The sequence below is a fragment of the Palaemon carinicauda genome, chromosome 28 (genome assembly GCF_036898095.1).
Source record: "Palaemon carinicauda isolate YSFRI2023 chromosome 28, ASM3689809v2, whole genome shotgun sequence".
Classification (NCBI taxonomy): domain Eukaryota; kingdom Metazoa; phylum Arthropoda; class Malacostraca; order Decapoda; family Palaemonidae; genus Palaemon; species Palaemon carinicauda.
Genome location: NC_090752.1, coordinates 52,864,977 through 52,884,933, shown reverse-complemented (window position 1 = coordinate 52,884,933; position 19,957 = coordinate 52,864,977). Strand labels below are relative to the sequence as shown.

At 45.0% G+C, this 19,957-nt stretch overlaps 1 long non-coding RNA gene across 3 annotated transcripts in view; it reads left to right on the top strand.

Annotated features, from left to right (window-relative positions):
• Positions 1-19,957, top strand: part of LOC137621583 (uncharacterized) — a 53,126-nt gene that overhangs the window by 11,898 nt on the left and 21,271 nt on the right. The window contains exons 2-3 of one of the 3 annotated variants that reach the window (XR_011040256.1): positions 2,983-3,098; positions 17,463-17,691. This is a non-coding gene — a long non-coding RNA (uncharacterized lncRNA). Of the gene's footprint in view, positions 1-2,982; positions 3,117-17,462; positions 17,692-19,957 lie in introns of all 3 variants that reach the window. The other 2 variants (XR_011040258.1, XR_011040257.1) reach the window with 2 other exon arrangements.

Here is a 19,957-nt window from a genome sequence, read left to right as displayed (position 1 = left end):
CGCACATTCTGAACCAGAGGACCTCAGGCCTGTGGTCAGAATCAGAAAAGTACCTGCACATCAACCTGCTAGAGATGAAGGCCATTTTTCTGGCTCTTCAACAGTTCCAACAGACCCTGGCGGGTCACTCCGTGGTGGTGATGAGCGACGACACCACGGTAGTGGCTTATATCAACAAGCAGGGAGGTACTTTTTCGCAGCAGCTATCCCATCTTGCAGTAGAGATTCTGAGGTGGACCGAAAATCCACTCGATAACACTATCAGCTCACTTTATTCCTGGCAAGAGGAATGTGCTCGCCGACAGTCTGAGCAGGGCTTCGCAGATAGTGAGTACCGAGTGGTCTTTGGATCCTCAGATAGCCAACAAAGTTCTGACTTAGTGGGGTTCCCCGACCGTGGATCTGTTCGCGACAGCTTTGAATTTCAAGCTGCCCCTGTACTGCTCCCCAGTCCCGGACCCTAAGGCACTCTGGCAAGATGCTTTCCAACAACGGTGGGACAACATCGACGTGTACGCCTTCCCACCGTTCTGTCTGATGAGAAGGGTGCTCAACAGGACCAGACTATCGGTCAACTTGTCGATGACTCTGATAGCTCTGCTATGGCATCACACAGAATGGTTCCCGGACCTTCTGCAGCTCCTGACGGAGCTCCCGAGAGAACTTCCCCCACGACACGAGCTACTCAGACATCCACACTGCAACATCTTCCACAAAGCCGTAGCCTCACTTTGGCTTGACGTTGGAGACTGTCCAGCGTCTCCTCACGGAGAAAGGCTTTTCACAACAGGTTGCAGAGAGGATGTCTCGGCACCTGCGAAAGTCCTCTGAGGGAGTCTACCAGGTGAAGTGGAGTGTCTTCTGTGGTTGGTGTCGTGGGAGGGGTATCTCTCCACTCGATGCCACTATTCCAGCAATAGCGGAGTTCCTCGTTTATTTGCGGGAGGAAATGCGCCTTTCGGTTTCAGCGGTGAAAGGCTATCGCTCAACCGTAAGCTTGGCTTTTAGGCTGAAAGGAGTGGACATTTCTTCCTCGCTGGAACATTCTCTACTCATACGTAGCTATGAGCTTACCTGCTCTCAGTCGGAAGTGAGACCTCCTCCTTGGAACGTGGTTCGAGTTTTCAGGGCTCTTAAGAGACCTCCCTTCCAACCATTACGCCAGGCCTCTGATCGCCACTTGTCTTGGAAGACGGCTTTCCTGCTCGCCTTGGCCTCTGCCAAGCGAGTTAGTGAACTTCATGGTCTCTCGTACGACGTCGCCCATTCAAGGGGATAGGGGGAGGTAACGTTCAGGTTCGTCCCTGAGTTTGTTGCCAAGACTCAGAACCCTGGAGTGCCGGACCCACGGTTCGACTCTTTCAGGATCGCAAGTCTCCGTTCTGTAACAAGCGACCCAGACCAGCTGCTACTATGTCCAGTGAGGAGTCTGAGGTGTTACTTGAAGAGAACAGCTGCAGTTCGTCCTCAAGTGCAGGCATTGTTTGTTAGCACAGGCAGGACGAAGAGGAGGGTCACCAAGAACACCATCTCGGCTTGGATTCGAAGGGTTATCCACCACGCCTTGAATCCAGACCCCCCTCCGTCATGTCGCCCTAGGGCACACGACGTCAGGGGCATTGCTACGTCCCTGGCCTTCAAGAGAAACTTCTCTGTGACGCAGGTACTTCAAGCTGGGGTCTGGAAGCGTCAGACGACCTTCACAGCCCACTACCTGCAGGACGTGACCCACAGGAGCCTCGATACCTTTTCTATTGGCCCTGTGGTGGCTGCACAATAGCTGGTCTAACCTCACGCTCCTTTATGGACAAGTAGCAGTAGGTTGAGGGCGTTGTTACCCGGTTTTAGTCTGCGTGAATGAAAGAGTATGTCTGACCCTTACTACTTTCTTCATCCTCCCCTCTCTTGGGGAAGCAGCATCCTGGTCTCCGCATAGCTGACCTCAACCTCTGCAGGTAACCCATGCTTCCTTGTGCGCCTAGTATTAAGCTTAATACTGTCGCGTCCCCCATACCCTGACGAGGTGGGATTGGGAACGTCCTATCCTGGATTCCTATCTAAAGGTCTCAAGGTCAACTTCATAGGACGAGTCACGCTCTTTCCTCCACACACAACTTATGTAGGCCACATGTTCCTTGCAAAGCGAGGAACCTGTGAGGTGCAGGGGCTCCTTTTCTCAAGTGCTACTCACTGGGAGGCGGAGCCCCCGGGTAAAGTCAAAGTCAGTAAGGCTGGGGACTTTCCACCCTTCCTAAGGGGTAAGTCACCCAATGTAAATAGCGTGGTTTGTATTTTGGTTACGGAACAAATGACATTCGGAGATAATTTGTATTTTTCCTAACCATACAAACCTTAGCTATTTACACATATTTGCCCGCCAGCCCTGTCCCCCAAGTAAAGTCCTACCTCTAAGTGAAGTGAAGCAAATCACTGGTGTTTGGGGGGGGGGGGAGGGGTAGCAAGCTACCCCTTCCCCTACCCCCGCTAACTAGCGCGGGGGTAGTTAACCCTCGTTAAAATCTATTGGCTCATCAATTTCAGCTACGCCGAAAGTAAACCCAATGTAAATAGCTAAGGTTTGTATGGTTATGAAAAATACAAATTATCTCCGAATTTGTTATCTTGGGTATACTGTAAATACAGTGTAGTTTTGGGGGCGAGAAGCCTTATAAAGAAAAGTAAGGTTATCTGTTTGTTGAACATGGGGAATTGAGAAATACAGAATATATAGTAATTTTCTATGCATTTTCCTGAGTATCAATACATATATAAGATTTCTTTAACTTCATATAGTCCTGAATATCTTCAATCACCTATTACTACTATAACAATGCAGAAAATTATTCCCAAACGTTGTAAAGCTAACGATAATTAAAATAATTGGTATTTTTCAGATATATCTATTATTTGAAGGAACTAATTCTTCAGCCTTGTGGTGTTTTTTTCATATTGCCCTATGGTTAACAAAATAACTTATCTCAGAATGTTACGTGGTATACTGAAACGTCAAACCTTTGGGACGGCAAATGGTTGACGAGATGAGGAACCTACTACCTCGACCTAGTATGTTGTTTCTTCGCTGAAACATTGGTTTGAAAGTTAGAAAATTTTCCGAGGTAATTATTTTCAATGTTGAAATGCATTCGACACCAGGTGTTGAATCTAACTGTAATTGATTTGAGAGCTTTAGTTTTTTCTTTAGTCATTAAATCTTCTATGGAAATTGAGTGGTTGTTTGCTTTAGTCTACGGTTTATAATTGAAACGTTCATATACTTAAGAAAATAACTGTAGAGATTTAATGAAATCTGATTCTAGAAGGTTTTTTTGGGCTCAAGCCATGGCGTCCTGATGGAAGGTTCCTGTTTGGTAGCTTCCTTGGGTATAAGACTACTAAGATATTCCCAGAGAATTTAACCACAGGTTATCACAGAATTCTAACTTCTGGAGCGAGTATCTCAAAGGTTTCCCTTTAAGACATCGTAATACAACAGGGGACACGCATGTCTGGTCGTGCCACATAGCTATCTCCACCCCGAACAGAGTTAACGCTTCGGTGTGTAAGGGCTGAGAATAGCTGGGAGCCGTTCCACAGCTAATCTCACTCGTGGCTACTACTGATACTCGAGACGTAAACAAACGGACGCCATTGCTCTAATGACGTCACGCGCGTCTTTATCCTTTGTTTAGTAGCTGCCCTACTGAGACGGATTTTCCCTTGTGTGAACTTTATCGCTTTGCATCTTCGCTATGTCGTTACCTTCAGCCTCGCCTTCTTCTGGAAAGTTGAGTACAAGGTTCCAGTATTGTTTAATTAAGCTCTGGCCGTAAAGTAAATATTATTTCGCGAAATAATTGATGTTTTGTGGCAGAGCTGTGCCTCTACCGGACCCGCCATTTTATGGCGTCGTTGTTGTTTTGCATGTCCTATTTAGTTAGCCACAACAACGCTTCCGGCCTTATATACTAATCGAATACATTAGTTTATTTAGTCTTCATAGCTAGGAACTTTTATATCGTGCTTAGACGCTTTTTATCGGTCATCGATTGACCTCATACCAGTCGGCTACTATAGCCCCCAGGCCAGGAGCCTATATACAAGTGTTCATGCATGATTTATCAGTGATCCTAGACTAAGTTATGAAGATAGTGGCATTATTATTTTACAATACTTTTGACTAGTGATGCAAATGTTTTCGCCTTCAGGGACCATATAGGGGATAGGCTAGTCAGTGATTCTTACTAGCCTAACCTAACCTTAGGACCCCTATATGCTTCCTTCATCCCCTGCCTTGGCACTCCCTCTAATTAGCCTTGATCCCTTTTCTGAGTAAAGGGATTTATTGTCTAATAGAGTATTATATCGCCTCTCAGTCCTCCCTAAAGGAATGAACCCCCTTTAGGATTGCGTCTGAGAGTGAGGTTAGGCTAGCCTACCTCTATGGCTAGGATAGTCTACGACTTTCCTGCGATAGCGATACGTCTTCTTCCTTGCCTAGTTCAGGACTTTTAGCCCTGATCTAGGCCGGGTTAGGAAGGTTTCTCTGTTCCATGCTGAAACTGTACTCTTGCACCGTTTTAGCCGATCGGCCTAATCTTAGGTTAGGGAGTGTCCTCCCTTCCCTTTGTGGCCGCTCTGGTACAGAAACCCTTCCTGGGAAGACCCCTCTCTTCTCCCTCCCCACCTATCTCTTGTATAGCCTAGCCTATGCTTAGGTTAGTTTATACTCATCTGTCCCCTGTCCTACAAATCCTCCTTAGGGTGGATGAGTAGGGCTACCCGAGCTTCCCTGTGCTGTCCGCTCTGGTACATATACCTTCATAGTGTCCTATAAGGTTAGTTACTAGTGTAGCTCTGCATAGGGGAGTCTCCCCCCCCCCCTCTTGGGTGTTCCCTAGTCCTCCCTTGGACTACCTGCTCCCGGTCCCTAGTGACCCCTGCTTATGGATGATAGAGCCTGTCTCTATCATGGGTACACCCCCTCAGGGAGGGGGAGGGATGTCTGGAACCCTGAAGGTACTTCCTGCATCCTTCCCCCCCTCCCCCTGTCTCTCTATCTATCCGGGTGCCGGTCTCTTGCCGCCTCTTCTGCCGGCAATACCTGCCTCTTGGTGACTTCCCTACCCTTGCCGCCAGCCCCCCGTGTACCGAGGGACTGCCGGCTGCCGCCGGCTACTACCGGCAGCTCTCCTACTCCTATCTAATCGTCCGCTTGCCGGTCGATCTCCGGAGTGCCGGCATATACTGCCGGCAACCCGATACTACCTGTACCATCCTTACCCCAGTCACCAATCCGGCATCCTCCGGCTGCCGGAGCCGCCGCTCCCTGCCGGCGTGCCGCCGTTGTGCCGGCGGCCGCCATCCTGGTATCTAACTGACTTTGAAAATTGTCTGTTCTAGTGCCAGAATCTATGCTGGAGCGAGCTCCGGCGTGCCGGCGGCTTGCCGGATACCCCGGAGGCGTCAAGAATACTTGCACCCCCTCTCTGTAGCTATCATAAGACTAAGATAGCCCTACCTTGCAAATAGATAAGCTGATTTGCTTCTAAGATCAGTACCTAGTACTGCTCTATTAGTGATCATGCTGTCTCTTTGCATTCTTCTATTTCCAGCATGCTATGTGCATCTTAGCGCGGCTGGTTGCCAGAAGCAGTTTCCCTTAATGAGACCTTCTGGCTCTTATCTGGGAACCGAATGAATTCGATCCCAACCTTGTCCTTGGCCTTCCATGGAGTTCCAATATAATGGGAATCCTAGGAAACTATATCCAATGATCTCGGTCATTTGGATTATCCCAGGACCAAGCCTATGGTAATCAGCCGGGCGAGATGCATGGAGCGTGTTCTCCTTTACTGTTTCATTCTCTATGCATCACACCTTCTTTAAGTTAAAATTAATGATTAATATTAACTTAATTTAAGAGCCATTCCTATGACTCCCCCATACTCATTTTCTCTTTCTTCCACAGGAGGAGCAGATGAAGTGCGATTTCGCATACTGTGCTGTGAAACGCTCGCAGTTTTACGGACATACGGCGTGCAGGACTCACGCCCCTTGCTCAGACAAGAAAGGGGATTGGAAGTTCTGGAATCCACTGGAATGTACGGTCTGCCAGGCCTACCTAGTTGAGGCCTTCCATAACCCTCCCTCAGCGGAGGTTAGAGACATTGCTCGTGAAAAGCTGCGCAAGTGGGTGCGTGGTTTTCAGAGAAATGCTACTGGACCGTACCTGGCCACCGAAGAACTGAGGTCCCTGTTGTTCCTAAGGCCTCCCCTGATTCAGTGGTTCCAAAGGAAGCAATCCCCACTGTCCAAATTACGGTGGAACCTGATGTGGTCATGGCTCAGTCCATGCACGAGTGTCGTTTAGATTCCGAGGATGATGAACAGATCTCTGACGTCTCAGAAGACACGGAGAAGACGCTTATGGCTCAAGGAGCCGAAGAGGACGAAGACAAGGTGGAATACACCGAGTCGGAGATTGGAGCTACTCCCTCGTCCATCCCTCCGCCTACTCCTACACCGACGGATGTGTCCATCCCGTCTACCTCCTCGACCCCGGATCCTTCCTCTTCTACCCAAGAACTGATCCGACTGATTAGAGCTGTCATGGACGACAGACTGAAGGAGAACCAGGAGTCCATCAGGTCTATGATTGGATCCAGAGAACCGAAGAAGATCTCGGTCAAGGATCTCCCAGCTTGCTCTCATGCCAATCCGTGGAGGTATGCAGAGCATATGGTTATTGCGACCGGCAGGATCTTTGTTAGTGACAAAATCGGCACGGTCCCGTTGGAAGATGTGGAATTCTTCCCAAGCTTCGAGGCCTACCCGGACTGTTACGTCCGGCTTCGTTCCGAACCTGCCTCGAAGGAGGAGACCGAACCTAAAGAAGAGATAGTGTTCGATCTCGCAAAGGCCCAGGCTATGCTAGCCTCCGCATTTAAGAGCAGGGGCTTTACCTGCTCTAAGCTTCCTGCCTTGAGCAAGAAGCATCCTACATATGTCGCACCTGACACTGCGATTCTTCCATTTTTGGAAAAGGCCTTGGCTGCATGCCTTAAAGCGGCGGAAGAAGGAAAACCCTGCCCTGCACTGGAGGAGTGCAGACCCTTCTCCATCGTGACACCCCCTGACACTAGACAATGGAAAGATGTCCAACATACTTTCGTCGTGGGTAGGCTCGATCCTGACGTCGCCGGATGTCAGTTTAATGAAGACCTCCCTAAGCTCAATGATCACCTCCTTCGCCGGGAACAAGACACGAAGGAGAGGCTTGCGACATCTCTTTCTCATCAAGTCCAACTTGAAGTTATGGCCTGTGACACAGCAGTACCCGATCACTACATGGTACTGGCCAAATCCCACTTACTCACGGTAATGAAGGACTTGTACCATTTCATAAAGGCTCGTAGAGCCTGTCGTGAATTCGTGTTTGTCGGTGCCACCGTGAAACACGAACCCCGGAGGCTGATTTCCTCCAACATCTGGGGAAAGCACCTGTTTCCTTCTGACCTTGTCAAGGAAATAACGGACAGAGCCGCCACGGAGAATAGGAACCTTCTCCACAAGTGGGGCATGTCCAGAAAAAGGAAAACCTCTCAGGACGATGGACCTCAGCCTAAGAGGAAACCTCAAAAGCCGAAACCCCAGCAACGTCAACAAAGACGTCAGTTTCCGGGACCCGCTACCTCCCAAGTGGTTGCCCAACCACAACAGACCTTTCAATTGGTCCCCCAACCGGTGTTGTCACAGTCACCGGTCTTCACCCCTGCCTTTGAGCAACCATCCACTACCTTTCATGCCAGAGGTAGAGGCTCGTCCAGGGGTGCAAGCAGAGACGCCTCTCGTCGTCCCTCCAGAGGTAGAGGAGGAAAGGGAGCTAGCGGCCGAGGCAACAAGTCCTCGGGTCACCAGAAGCAATGAAGTGCTTCCGGTGGGAGGAAGACTCCGCCAATTCCAGGATCGTTGGACCTTCGATCCTTGGGCACACAGCATCATCAAGAACGGTCTAGGCTGGAGTTGGGTGCAACCACCCCCAATCTTCCAGCGGTTCTTCCAACAATCGACCCCCATTCTGGAAGAATATGTTCTAGACCTCTTGAACAAGAAGGTGATAAGGAAGGTAAAGTCCACCAGGTTCCAAGGGAGACTGTTTTGCGTTCCCAAGAAGGACTCAGACAAGCTCAGAGTCATTCTGGACTTATCCCCCCTCAACAAGTTCATAGAGAACAACAAATTCAAGATGCTGACGCTTCAACAAATAAGGACCCTTCTGCCTCAAGGTTCCTACACGGTCTCTATAGACCTGGCGGATGCCTATTGGCACATTCCAATGAACCATCACGCTTCCTCCTACCTAGGATTTCGACTCCAAAGGAAAAGCTACGCCTTCCGGGCCATGCCGTTCGGCCTCAATGTGGCCCCTCGGATCTTCACAAAGCTGGCGGATGCCATAGTACAACAGCTCCGCCTAAGAAACGTCCAGGTGATGGCCTACCTCGACGACTGGCTAGTCTGGGCTCCATCGCCCGAAGAGTGTACAAAGTCTTGCGACGAAGTTACCCAGTACCTAGAACACCTGGGATTCAAGATCAACGAGAAGAAATCTCGCCTCTCTCCAGCTCAGAAGTTTCAGTGGCTGGGAATCCACTGGAATCTTCAGTCACACCGCCTTTCCATCCCCCAGAAGAAAAGGAAGGAAATAGCAGGGTCTGTCAAGCGACTTCTGAAATCCAAACGCATTTCAAGACGACAGCAGGAACGAGTTCTAGGCTCTCTACAATTCGCCTCAGTGACAAACCCAGTGCTTCGTGCACAGCTAAAGGATGCCGCGGGAGTCTGGAGACGATCGGCATCCATCGCTCGAAGAGACCTCAAGAGACGGCTTCCAAACAGACTTCGACGCCTCCTAAAGCCGTGGTCGGAAGCAATGGCCCTGAAAAGGTCCATTCCTCTCCAACACCCTCCTCCATCACTCAACATCCACACGGATGCTTCACTGGAGGGCTGGGGAGGTCACTCCCACCTGAAACAAGCTCAAGGGACCTGGTCTCCACTATTCAAGACGTTCCACATAAACATCTTGGAGGCCATGGCGGTCCTTCTTACTCTGAAGAAGCTATCCCCGCCGCCCTCGATCCACATCCGTCTAACCCTAGACAACTCGGTGGTAGTTCGTTGTCTCAATCGCCAGGGCTCAAGATCGCCCCAGATAAATCAGGTGCTTCTCCCAATCTTCCGTCTGGCGGAGAAGAAGAAGTGGCACCTGTCTGCAGTTCACCTACAAGGATTCCGCAACGTGACAGCGGATGCTCTATCTCGGACAAACCCGATAGAGTCGGAATGGTCTCTAGACGCAAGATCATTCTCCTTCATCTCTCATCAAGTCCCAGAACTTCAGATAGATCTCTTTGCAACGAGCGACAACAATCAACTTCCTCTGTACGTAGCCCCGTACGAGGACCCCAAAGCAGAAGCGGTGGACGCCATGTCACTGGACTGGAACAGATGGTCGAAGATATACCTGTTCCCTCCCACCAACCTTCTGTTGAAAGTCCTCTCCAAACTGAGAACCTTCAAAGGGACAGCGGCCCTAGTGGCTCCCAAGTGGCCCCGGAACAACTGGTACCCCCTGGTCCTGGAGCTGCAGCCCAAGCTGATCCCTCTCCCGGGCCCAGTTCTCTCTCAACAAGTACAGAAGTCGACTGTCTTCGCTTCATCATCGAAAATCAAGGACCTTCATCTCATGATTTTCTCTCCCTTGCCGCAAAGAAGAGGTTTGGGATCTCGAAGAAAAGTCTAGACTTCCTAGAGGAATACAAGACCGAATCCACGAGACGGCAATATGAATCATCCTGGAGGAAATGGGTCTCCTTTGTTAAAGCAAAAAATCCTAAAGAAATCACCATTGATTTCTGTATGTCCTTCTTCATTCACCTTCATGGACAAGGATTAGCAGCCAATACGATTTCAACCTGCAAATCGGCTTTGACTAGACCAATTCTATATGCTTTCCAAATTGATCTGTCCAACGACATCTTTAACAAACTGCCGAAAGCATGTGCTCGCCTACGCCCAGCACCCCCTCCGAAACCGATCTCCTGGTCACTAGACAAGGTGCTCCATTTCGCCTCCAACTTGGACAATGATTCATGCCCCCTCAAGGATCTGACTCAGAAAGTTATATTTTTATTTGCTCTCGCCTCGGGAGCTCGAGTCAGCGAAATAGTGGCATTATCAAGAGAAGAGGGACACATCCTGTTTGCTGATTCAGGAGAAGTGACCCTCTCCCCTGATCCGACGTTTCTCGCCAAAAATGAATTACCCACCAAAAGATGGGGCCCTTGGAGAATATGCCCCCTGAAGGAGGATGTCTCTCTATGTCCAGTAGAGAGCCTCAAGGTCTATCTTCGCAGAACTTCAAACTTTGGTGGAGGCCAACTCTTCAAAGGAGAAACATCGGGCAGCGACCTGTCACTGAAACAATTAAGAGCGAAAATCACCTACTTCATTCGCAGAGCGGATCCGAACAGTACACCCGCTGGTCATGATCCTAGAAAAGTGGCATCTTCTCTGAACTTCTTTCAGAGCATGGACTTTGAGAGCCTTAAAAACTTTACGGGCTGGAAGTCCTCGCGAGTTTTCTTTAAACATTATGCGAAACAAGTGCACGAAATCAAACATTTTGTGGTAGCCGCAGGTAGTGTTATGAAACCTGCACCTAACTCTGCGTAGAACAGTGAGTTACTTGGGACTCTAACTCTTCGGGTGCCTATGTTGACCCTCGAGTGATTCATAGTGATGTCTAAAAACACTTAGTGCTTTTATAACTGTTCTTATCCCAGGTGAAATGTCATAGTGTCACACAAGTGCCGCATGCCTTGAGCATGATGTGTTATTTAAAGACTTGCGTTCCTCGAGAACGAGTACCTACTAATCCTGAAATTCCCTTTCAGATTCAAGAGCAAGCCTTTATTTCTATGTACATTATTATTACTGTAAATGAACTTTACTTTTGCTGTAAATTATTTAATTTCTGCATTGTGAAATAAAATTTCTATTTTATTACTTATGCGTCTCTTTCAGCTCCTACTTACTATGAAATACATACTGTCATAGTTTTATTTATTCCTCCTTTCTTATGGTCATGAAGAATTTAAGATGTCTATTCTTAAATTATATTCACCTTGCCTCAGTAAGGTTCCTACATGAATACTTACTTCTGATAATCAGGAGATGAACTCTACACACAGTGCCCAACCACCACTGTCCTACTTCAGAATGTTCCTATACAAATATCAAACATTCTGCTTCATCTCTCAGCTCTTAAAAGTTCTTCTGTCAAGATGAATAGCCCTTCAATACCACTTTGACGTCGGCATAGCCCATGGGAACTTCCTACCAATGGGGGGCAGGATATTTCGTTCCTATGGTTCTTACCTAAGATTACTTTGCTGTTTTGTCAATGCCTAGGCACTTAACTCTGGGGGAAAATCTACCACGATACATTGATTCTCTGGTACTCTTCCATCAGGACGCCATGGCTTGAGCCCAAAAAACGGATTTTGAGCGAAGCGAAAAATCTATTTTTGGGTGAGATAGCCATGGCGTCCTGATGGACCCTCCCTACTACTTCGTTCAGTTTGCTCCCTCCCTACACAATTGTATCATGGTGATGGGCAGCAACTGGCGCCAGGATAAAGACGCGCGTGACGTCATTAGAGCAATGGCGTCCGTTTGTTTACGTCTCGAGTATCAGTAGTAGCCACGAGTGAGATTAGCTGTGGAACGGCTCCCAGCTATTCTCAGCCCTTACACACCGAAGCGTTAACTCTGTTCGGGGTGGAGATAGCTATGTGGCACGACCAGACATGCGTGTCCCCTGTTGTATTACGATGTCTTAAAGGGAAACCTTTGAGATACTCGCTCCAGAAGTTAGAATTCTGTGATAACCTGTGGTTAAATTCTCTGGGAATATCTTAGTAGTCTTATACCCAAGGAAGCTACCAAACAGGAACCTTCCATCAGGACGCCATGGCTATCTCACCCAAAAATAGATTTTTCGCTTCGCTCAAAATCCGTTATTTAGTAAGTAGATTTTTTTATACTTGATTAGATTTAGTTTACAGTGAACCCTCGCTACTTCGCGGTTCGACCATCACGGATTCACCACTTCGCGGGTTTTTTCCATAACCCATATATATATACATATCGCGGATTTTCCGGAAATTTCGAAAATACCGCGATATCTGAAGACCCCAAATACGATATTTCGTTACCTGTAATTCCATTAATACTGTAATTAGTAATATCTGCTCTTACTGATTGTTCATTGAATTACATATGATATATAATTCAGCACCGAAAAAAATAAATCACGAAAAGAGAAGGTGATCATACGATAATTCAGTACTGTATACAGTACGTAGTAAAATTAAATCGAACATGAAACGCAAATCAGATGCAGTCATACCATATTAGAATGGTGTAAGGCTGCTGATGGCTACTACTGTACTACAAATGTAATGGATGTGCTTCTTTTCCATGAATCTTTTGTATGTATACATACGTATTACTGCATCCAATAATATTCTTTGTTGCAAAAATCACATTTCGAATAAGCGTACGAGAGAGAGAGAGAGACACATCCTACAAAAGAATAAAATAGCATACGTAAAGCTATTATTATTATTGTTATTATTATTATTGTTGTTGTTGTTAATAAAATTATTATTGTTATTATTATTATCATTATTATCATTATTATTATTATTACTGTATTATTATCATTATTTATTATTATTATTATTAATACTGTACGTACAGTATACGCGGGGTATCTTGTACTTTGAGTTGGTAACCAACGCATCATATAAGACGAGTTGTGATTGGTTCAAGCGCTGATAGATGACGAATCAGAACTCAAGTTTTGTTATCTAGCCTGTGATTGGTGTTTTGCCCGCATCTCCAACCCGCAGCATCTAGGTTCTCGCGGCGGCCACTTTCTCTTACGCCGTATCGCTGAGTAGACGTTCTTAAGTTTGTGAACTTTAATCTGTGCTGTGTGCGACTGTTTTGAGTTGAACTTTTTGTTGAACTTTGTTAAATCCTACTGTACAATGGCTTCCAAGCGTTCTGCTTCTACTAAGGCTGGTAGTGAGCCTAAACGCCACCGAAGGATGATGACGATTGCTGAGAAGGTGACGCTTCTCGATATGTTGAAAGACGGTAGAAGCTACGCGGCCGCACCGCGCCATTTTGGAATCAACGAATCCACTGTTCGCTATATCAAGAAGGACGATGCGAACATTAGAAAGACGGCTGCAATCACCTTAGCAGATCAGCGAAGCGAGTCGTTACCACGCGTAATAAAACGATCGTACGCATGGAAGGTGCTTTAGCTGTGTGGATTGCCGACTGCCGGAAGAAGAACATAGCCTTGGATACGAACACCATCCAAACAAAGGCTTTGAGCTTGTATGAGAATTTTGCTGCAAAGGAACCTCAAGACGACGACGGCAACCATGCTGAAGAAGATGATGATGCAGATGAACCTCAACCAAGGACATCCACTGATTCCCAGCCTCAGAAACAACGTTTTTCCGCCAGCAAAGGATGGTTCACGAAGTTTCAGAAACGCTTTGCCCTGAAAAGCGTTTCCCTGCATGGCAAGGCTGCTTCGGCTGACACTGTCGCTGCTGAAACTTACGTGAACCAGACGTTCAAGAATATTATCGCCGAAGGTGGATACAAGCCGGAACAAGTGTTTAATATGGATGAGACCGGCTTGTTTTGGAAGAGAATGCCGTCGCGAACTTTCCTGTTCAAAGAGGAAGCCAAAGCCTCTGGCTTTAAAGCATTCAAGGATCGCGTTACCCTCGTGATGTGTGGCAATGCTGCTGGATTTTTGCTAAAGCCGGGGCTTATTTATAAGTCGAAAAATCCTCGCGCTTTGAAAAATAAGAATAATTATCTCCTTCCCGTGTACTGGATGCATAATCCAAAAGCATGGATTACAAAGATGCTGACCTCCAACTGGTTCCACCAGTGTTTCATCCCGCAAGTTAATGAATATCTCGTAGAGAAGGGCTTGCCATTCAAGATCCTTCTCCTTATGGATAACGCTGGTGGACACGCAACTGACCTGTCGCGTGAGGGCGTTCAGGTTGAGTTCCTGCCACCCAACACCACGTCATTAATTCAACCGATGGACCAGGGGGTTATCAGGGCGTTCAAGGCCCTCTACATGAAGAATACCTTGGCGGACCTCGTTGCGTGTGTGGATGCTGCCCAAGATGAGGAGGATGAAGATTTTAACTTGAAGGCGTACTGGCGGCAGTACACCATAGCCACATGCCTTAAGAATATTCAGAAGGCACTGCAAGAGATGAAACCTGCAACTGTGAATGCGAGCTGGAAGAAGTTGTGGCCCCAGATTGTTTACGACGACGAGGGATTTACACCTGCTGAGATTCAACACTCTGCAATACGGAAATCTGTGCAGTTGGCTGCCATAATTGGAGGTGACGGGTTTGGCGACATGACGACTGAAGACGTCGACGAGTTGTTGGACTGCCATTCCCAGCCGCTAACTGACGCAGACCTAGAAGACCTGACGAAATCGGCAAGCGAAGAAGAGAGTGAAACCCAGGAAGAGACCCAAGAAAATGTCGAAGAAACGGGCTTAACACTAGAACGGCTTGCCAAGGTCTGCAACCATATAAAGGAGGTGAAAGAAATGTTGCAAGAGTGGGACGAGGATATGGTTCGTTCTATGCAATTCTCCAACAAGGTCGATAACATCATGACTCCCTACAGGATGCTCTTAGATCGAAAAAAGAAGCAGCGGCAGCAACTTCCGATCACAATGTTCTTCCAGCCTCGCAAAAAAGAGCCAGTTCCTCCTGCTAGTACGCCTTCGGAAGAAATTGAAGAAGTTGAAGAGATGTCCCAGGAAAAGACACCTCCGTCTGAAGAGACGTAAAATACTATCATTGGCTGCACAGTAGAAGACATCATCAGCTTCATCATCATCATTTCTACTGTGCAGCAAATTCATCGCCATCATCATTCAAGTTTTTCTTGAACTTCTTTCGTGGTGAGTACAGTAACAATCTTTATTTTTTACTTTAATATTCTAACATTTTAATATTTGTGCCTGTTTTATAGTTTAGTACTGTATGCATTAAGTTAAAGGGAAGGTTTTAAAAGTCTACATGTTGTAACCTATCATATTTTTTTTGTTTAAAATTTACATTTACAGTACGTACGTTAAACAATCTCTCTCTCTCTCTCTCTCTCTCTCTCTCTCTCTCTCTCTCTCTCTCTCTCTCTCTCTCTCTCTCTCGTAAATTGTTTTCCTGCTTTGCTACGTACAATATGTACTGTATGATTTTATATAGATACGGTAAATTATATTTGTAATAACATATTTTGTAAATGCTTTTACTGTAAATATCATTATTTATCAATTTCATCATGCGCGTTAAATGCCTTCTTTGTTCTGAGCGTGGTTGTTTACTGAGCGTACAGTACTTTATGACGCCGTCGTTTCAGGCGGTGTCATAAAGAAAAACATTTCATTTGGAAGTCCTAAGAAAAATTAAGTAAAACATTGGTAATAACAAAATCAACATACTGTATAATCAATATAATCGATGCAAAAACTAACCTATACATATATGTGTACACTAAATTAGTTTGTTTCTTCATTATGATCAGAGATGAACGTAAACAAAACATTGGTTGCCATTTTTTATCGTGCTTTTTAGCGTGTTTAGGAAACGCATGATATAAAATCGCCTTTAATATTTGTGCCTGTTTTAGTTTAGGGTACTGTAGTACATGCATTAAGTGTTCTGTACATTAAAGGGTAGTTTGTTAACAGTACTACGTACAAGGGAAGGTTTTAAAAGTCCGAATATACATGTTAAATAAATAGGTAAATATGGTGTCACTACTTCGCGGATTTTCACCTATCGCGGCCGGGTCTGGAACCTATCTACCGCGATAAATGAGGGTTCACTGTACTGTTGTCATAAGTATGTTTAATTACAAAGCATTTTATCAGTTATCCAGACAATTCTTCTTAACGTTACAAACGTGACTTGGTACCTGATTTTATTTTCATACCTCAACTGTTCGTTTGAAGCCTGATTGTGGTTCAGGCCTGTGAGCCATTACCTGATCCTGGTCTGTGATTAGTGAAGCAATTAGCATTAGAATAGGCACTCGGTGAAGCACATACCTTCGCCACCACCACTTTTGTCACCAAGAAAACTGATGTGGGTATGTGATCCATAAGTCAACTCAACATGATAGGCGATTGAATTAATGCACATTTGGAACTAGTTTCATGCAAATCCAATAAAAATTAGCCACTTTGGCTAAAAGTGGTTTTTTACCTTGTCGTGACCAAATTACTCCCAAAATCTAATAAAATGGTTTTTGGAGCATGGCCAATGATCCTACCAAATTCCATGAGATTCAGTGAAGTATTTTTTGTTATGCAAATCACAAACGCAAACATACAAACAAAACGGGTGTGGGTATTTGCTCCCAAAACACACATCATAAGGTATGCAATTTAATTGTGCAAATTTTAGCACTAGTTTCATGCAAATCAGGTGAAAATTGGCCACGATAAGGCAAAAAAGACGTTTTTTTACCGTTCTGTGACTTTGGCCTTGACTTAAGACCCAATCACTCCCAAAATCTTATCAAATTGTCCTTGGATCATGGCCGACCATCCCACAAAATTCATGAGATTCGGTCAAATAGTTTTTGAGTTATGCGAATCAAAACCTCTCGCAAGCAGACACACATGCATACGCCTATCTCAACATCCTTCGCATGTATAGTAAGCGAAAAAGGAAGTGTTAAACTTATAGAACTTATTGTGTGGGGCTTAAGGTTGATGACATAGGTGAACCTGAAAACCTCTGCCTGATGATGTAGTTTCCTTTTTATAACTTTTGATTTAAGAATTCCTTCAAGTAACTCTGTGTTAATACCAAGATGAGAGAGCTATTAAGAATTTATAGTAATTAAGTTAACTTTTTTGTCCCTTGATTAAGTGCTTAAAATGTTTGTAGAAGCTTTCTAAAATATAAATATTCTTCTGAATAACTAGTGGAAAAAGGGAAAGCTAAATTTTAGGTTGATCTAAGGTGAAAACAGGATGAGTATTACTGTCTTTAAACTTTTGCAAGACTTGGGCAGAAAATTTTGAGGTTAAACTAAAAAAATTTTTATTTTTCTTGCCAATTACTGCCATTTCACACAATTTTGGATTAATCAATACTGCAAAAATATCAAGACGGCAGGTTTGCTGCAAAAATGGCTTTAATAGTACATTATGGATCTTGTAAGGTTGGAGTAACAGAAATAAGTGAAGGACTTCTATACAAATAGTTACAATACTTAAAGAACATTTTAAAGAATAAAATATGTATTTTCAGGTAATGCCTGTGATCAAAGGAGCTAAATGAGTCTGCATTGTTGACCCTTTAAATCGGTACCTAATCCTTGTGTATGTTTAGTGAAGCATTCAACATGGAAAAGCTACGTATTTAGGTATGTGTGGTATACCGATAAGTTGAACTTCTGAAACTCCACATAAGTATGGCTTAGGACTACAGTTGGTGAAGCATTTGATGTAAAAAATATACTTCAGAGTAACTTCCCAAGGTAATAATTTCTCCTGTGCTTGAAATTCAGTTGTGATTAGGAGTACGCTTCGCTTTTATTTGAAGTTCCACCTGTGGTGTTAGTTTATGGAAGCTGTTTTTTAAAGTAAATATAACAAGATATTCTACATATAATAATCTGCAAGAAGGAATTAGATTTATTTAATGAAGAGTTTAATTTAGATTAGAAAATGGTGAACATTGAAAATTTGTAAATGTTGGAAATTCAATTTGTCAAGCTCTTCCAAAATATTGAAATAACTTGGGACTTGTAATAATTAACAAATTTTAATCGTTATTGATATTCTATAAGTACAAAACTGCATTAGTGTTGTAAAAGTGAATAGGGATATATGTTTAGTGAGAATGTTGTTGTTGTTGGGGTATTAAAGCCAACACTTGTTGTTGGCACGGGCTTTTCCCTTGGTTGGCCTGTAAGTGATCTGTAAAATTCTAAGGTGATTGCATTAATGGAAATTTGAAAGGTTTTTAGTAGTAGAAAAAGATGTGGATAGGGTAAGGATGATGGTGGTAGTGGTAGAGGGCCATCATTTCTCGGATAGTGGTAGTTTGAAAATTGGGGGTGTAAGGCTTTTGAAGATTAGAGAAAAACTGTGCAGGTGGGGTTGTCCAACCCTTTACTCCCTAGGGTCCCTGCGGAGATATTTTTAGTGGTAGGGCAGTTGAGAAGTAAAAGGGGATGATGTGAATAGAGCCTTACAATGAGGGGATGAGATGGTGCATGAAATGATGAGGTCTTACCTTGGTGGAGGTAGTGTTGAAAGCAACTGTGTGTGTGCGTCTATGCTTCCGACAATTGCTTTGGCCAGTGTGGCCGCTTCTTTCACAGCCTGTGGTGAGTTGGTGTCTACATGTAGATCACCTCGTAGCTGTGCTGTTTCTCTGCCTTCTAGTAGATAGTGCAGGAGGGCATGTTGTGGTATGACATCACAGTGTTCACACCTTCTCTGGATATCATCTACTAGTTCCCAGTTTGCTTTGTATCCCAGCCGGAGTCTGTGTATACATACAGCCTGTTTCCTTGGGGTGTGTCTGTCTATGGGAGGAGGTTCTAGTTCCGTGGCCCATTTGTACCATGTTGCAGAGGGAGAGCCATTCTCTATCCTCATATGTAGTTCCTTGATTAGGTTGTCCTTGAGCTGTGTCTTTATTTTGCTTTTGATTTGTTGCAGTGCAGGCTGTATGTGTACCTGTACATTGTGAATGTATTTGGTGCTTTTGGCTAGCTCATCAGCCTTTTCATTCCCTGGTATCCCGATGTGACTGGGGATCCAGTTTAGTGTTACTAGTCTGTTCCTTTCATTATGCTGATTTAAGAGGGTTTTAATGTCTGCTATCAGGGATTTGTTTTCTTTGTTTTTGTTCTGCTGTAGGGCTTGCACCGAGGATCGTGAATCAGTATGAATGACTACTGGTCCCTCCTCATTTTCAATAGAATACTTTAATGCTTGCTGTATTGCAACAAGCTCTGTCTGCAGGGTGGAGACATTATTGGATGTTCTCCAGCAAGCTGTGAAATTGCAGGAGTGAACTGCCGCTCCTGCTGTTTGGGTTCCAGGATCTACTGTACCATCAGTATAGTAGATCTGTGCCCCTATTGTCTCTACAGAGTTTATGGCTGCTTCTGCTGCGTTTCTGAGTTCCTCTATTGTGCAGTTTTCTTTTGCCCTTGGGAGTTTGGTGTAGTTGAATTTAGCAACTTGTTTTTTCCATGGTGGAATGTGTATTGTACTCTGTGCTGTGTCAGGGTTTAGTTGTAGGATTGTTTCTGTTAGGCCAAGTCTTTTAATGTTATTGCTCTGGTCTTTGCCATAAGAACTTGGGGTTTGCACTTCAGGATGTTTGGATAGTTCCTCTCTTACTCTTTTTTTTGGTGATTGAGTCTCTGTCTGACAGGAACATCTTTGCAACTATGCTTGCATTTCTTAGTGCAATTCTGTCCTCAAGGGTTGGTAGTCCAGTTTCCAACCTTAGGGTGCACAGTCTTGTCCACATTGGGGCTCCCAACATGAGCCTCATGGCATTGTTTTGAATCACTTCAATTGTGCTTTTTTGTAGATCTGTTAGCCCCAGGAGTGTTGGGGCGGCATAATCTACTAGTGATCTGGAACAGGCTAGATAATATTTCTTTTGGACGTGTTCATTTGCTCCATCATTGAGACTGCTCATATATCTCATAGCTGCATTCCTGGCATTTGTTCTTTCCTTTAGATATTTTATCTCATGCTTGAAAGTGAGCTGTTTGT